The sequence below is a fragment of the Triticum dicoccoides genome, chromosome 6B (genome assembly GCF_002162155.2).
Source record: "Triticum dicoccoides isolate Atlit2015 ecotype Zavitan chromosome 6B, WEW_v2.0, whole genome shotgun sequence".
Classification (NCBI taxonomy): domain Eukaryota; kingdom Viridiplantae; phylum Streptophyta; class Magnoliopsida; order Poales; family Poaceae; genus Triticum; species Triticum dicoccoides.
Genome location: NC_041391.1, coordinates 1340420 through 1344656, shown reverse-complemented (window position 1 = coordinate 1344656; position 4237 = coordinate 1340420).

Below are 4237 nucleotides of genomic sequence, written 5' to 3'. Positions count from 1 at the left end.
CAGTATCAAGCATAGAAGTAGTTTCATCATAAGTATCATGCATAGCAGAAGTGGCATCATCAATAACATGCGACACATCAGAACGAATGGTAGAAGCAGGTTTAGGTGTCGCAAGCTTACTCAAAACAGAAGGTGAATCAAGTGCAGAGCTAGATGGCAGTTCCTTACCTCCCCTCATAGTTGAGGGATAAATTGTTGTCTTAGCGTCTTTCAAGTTCTTCATAGTGATCAGCAGATATAAATACCAAGTGACTCAAAGAATAGAGCTATGCTCCCCGGCAACGGTGCCATAAAATAGTCTTGATAACCCACAAGTATAGGGGATCGCAGCAGTTTTCGAGGGTAGAGTATTCAACCCAAATTTATTGATTCGACACAAGGGGAGCCAAAGAATATTCTCAAGTATTAGCAACTGAGTTGTCAATTCAGCCACACCTGGATAACTTAGTATCTGCAGCAAAGTATTTAGTAGCAAAGTAATATGATAGTAGTGATAACGGTAATAAAAGGTAACGACAGCAAAAGTAATATTTTTGGTATTTTGTAGTGATTGTAACAATAGCAACGGGAAAGTAAATAAGCGAGAACCAATATAGGAAAAGCTCGTAGGCATTGGATCGGTGATGGATAATTATGCCGGATGCGGTTCATCATGTAACAGTCATAACATAGGGTGACACAGAACTAGCTCCAATTCATCAATGTAATGTAGGCATGTATTCCAAATATAGTCATACGTGCTTATGGAAAAGAACTTGCATGACATCTTTTGTCCTACCCTCCCGTGGTAGCGGGGTCCTAATGGAAACTAAGGGATATTAAGGCCTCCTTTTAATAGAGAACCGAACCAAAGCATTAACACATAGTGAATACATGGACTCCTCAAACTATGGTCATCACCGGGAGTGGTCCCTATTATTGTCACTTCAGGGTTGCCGGATCATAACAGATAGTAGGTGACTATAGACTTGCAAGATAGGATCAAGAACTCACATATATTCATGAAAACATAATAGGTTTAGATCTGAAATCATGGCACTCGGGCCCTAGTGACAAGCATTAAGTATAGCAAAGTCATAGCAACATCAATCTCAGAACATAGTGGATACTAGGGATCAAACCCTAACAAAACTAACTCAATTACATGATAGATCTCATCCAACCCATCACCGTCCAGCAAGCCTACGATGGAATTACTCACACACGGCGGTGAGCATCATGAAATTGGTGATGGAGGATGGTTGATGATGACGACGGCGATGAATCCCCCTCTCCGGAGCCCCGAACGGACTCCAGATCGGCCCTCTCGAGAGGTTTTAGGGCTTGGCGGCAGCTCCATATCATAAAACGCGATGATTTCTTCTTCTTGATTTTTCTCTCTCCAAAAGCAAATATATAGAGTTGAAGCTAGCGTCGGAGGGACTCCAGGGGGCCCACGAGGTAGGGGGACGCACCCCCCACCCTCGTGGACAGGGTGTGGGCCCCCTAGTCTTCATCTTTTGCAACGATTTTTCATTATTTCCAAATAGACGTTCTGTGGAGTTTCAGGTCATTTCGAGAACTTTTTTTTCTGCACATAAATAATACCATGGCAATTCTGCTGAAAACAGCGTCAGTCTGGGTTAGTTCCATTCAAATCATGCAAAGTAGATACGACGGAGACGTATCACCCCCTGGTCTATCTTTTATCATATTAATCTTCCGTCAACAAGCTATTTTCGGCACCGTTTATTTTGCATCTTTTATTTTCCAATCTATATTATAAAAATACCAAAAATATTTATCTTATCTTATTATCTCTATCAGATCTCACTTTTGCAAGTTACCGTGAAGGGATTGACAACACCTTCATCGCGTTGGTTGCGAGGTTCTTGATTGTTTGTGTAGGTGCGTGGGACTTTTGAGGAGCCTCCTACTGGATTGATACCTTGGTTCTCAAAAACTGAGGGAAATACTTATGCTACTTTGCTGGATCACCCCTCTTCAAGGAAAAAGCCAACGCAGTGCTCAAGAGGTAGCAAGAAGGATGTCTGGCGCCGTTGCCGGGGAGGTGTTCGCTCGGAGTCAAGACATACCAAGTACCCATCACAAACTCATCTCCCCCACATTACATTATTTGCCATTTGCCTCTCGTTTTCATCTCCCACACTTCACCCTTGCCGTTTTTTCGCCCTCTCTTTCCGTTCGCCTCTCTTTTCGCTTGCCTTTTTATGTGCTTGTGTGTTGGATTGTTTGTCACGATGGCTCAAGATAATACCAAATTGTGTGACATTTCCAATACCAATAATAATGATTTCCTTAGCACTCTGATTGCTCCTCTTAATCATGCTGAATCTTGTGAAATCAATGCTGCTTTGCTGAATCTTGTTATGAAAGATCAATTCTCCGGCCTTCCTAGTGAAGATGCCGCTACTCATCTAAACAACTTTGTTGATTTGTGTGATATGCGAAAGAAGAAAGATACGGACAATAATATCGTTAAATGGAAGTTATTTCCGTTTTCACTTAGAGATTGTGTTAAAACATGGTTTTCGTTCTTGCTTAAAAATAGTATTGATGCTTGGAACAAGTGCAAAGATGCTTTTATCTCTAAGTATTTTCCTCCCGCTAAGATCATCTATCTTAGAAACGATATTATGAATTTTAAACAACTTGATCATTTTTTTTGAACAATTAAAATAGCAGGAGAGGCTCCTACTGTTGCTTTATTGAAAATAGAATGAGAGCTTACAATTTACATTTTATACATAGCCAAAGGCTAGAGAGGGGAGGGGGGAGCTATACAAAAGTACCCTAGAGTAGTGACAAGTTTTGGATCAGCCCTTTTATGAAAGTAACCACCTCCCCCTAAGTCCTAAAGATTAGGATTTCTAGGTCATTCTTGAACATCCTTAACCAGTCAGCATGAGATGGTGCCTCCCCATCAAACATCACTTTGTTTCTTTGTTTCCATATGTTCCATGTTGCTAGTATAGTGATTTCTTTGAATGCAGGTTTGCGCCAAGTTGTAATTGAGGTATCAAACATTATCTGCATATCATCATTTGTTCCCCAATCCACTCCAATTAGATCCCAACATCTCTTGGCAAATTGACACTCATAAAAAAGATGTTTGTTTGTTTCTAGATCAGTGGAGTTACACATCCAGCACGAGTGGTCCTCTCCGATATTAAAGTGCCTTCTAAGAAGCAAATCTCTTGTGTTGACCATATCCATCAACATTAACCAAGCAAACACTTTGTGTCTCATGATGCATTTAGACTTCCATATTGAGGTTACAAAACTAGGAGCAGACACATTTCGGAAAAGAAACCTGTAGAACTTTTTTGGTTTATATTGCTCATCACCCCAACAGAGAATCCATTCATCGACATCTAGATGATCTAGTGACATGGAGTTAACCACAAGCATGATATCATCTAGCTCAGCTTTAGCCTCAACGGAAAGTGGTAGATGAAACAAGGATGACACTACTGAATTTGATTCAAATTGAGCCAAAGACAAATCCCCATCTTGAACATATGAGAACAAATGATTACGGGAATCCATCAGATTTGTATCATTCTGCCAGAGATCTTTCCAAAACAGAACCGTGTCTCCAGCCCTAGGTAGACAAGACGTGATACCTCTCTAAATATCCATTAGCAAAAAAACATCCTTCCACCAAAATGATCCACAGGTTGCTTTTGCATGAGGGGCACCTTGCTCATAATACGCATTCCAGATTAACATAACCCAGGGAATATCAGCCTTGTGGATGAACTTATGTATATATTTTAGGAGCAGCGCCTTATTTTGGGCTTTGAGATCCAAAACTCCCAAGCCACCTTTTTTCTTAGGTCTGCAGATTAAATCCCAAGCAGCCAATGAATGGGTTTTAGCATCTCGATCCAGTACTTTCATCCAAAGGCAATGGCGTCTTGCCCGATCAAAATTATCAATTATTTTCATAGGAATTTTGAGAACACACATGGCAAATGATAGCAGAGAAGATAGTGCTGAATTAATGAGTTGCACTCTTTCACCATAGGATAGCCAGATGGTCGTACCTGTTAATCTCCTTTCAATCCTATCAACCAACGACATTAACTCTCTTGCAATAGGTCTCGTGGTGCCAACAGGAAGTCCCGAGTACATGAACGGCATGCTTCCAACTTGGCAACCAATTTCAAGCGCTGGCCTTTGAGCTTTCTCATCATTCACATTTATGGGCATTAATTGAGATTTTCTGTAATTA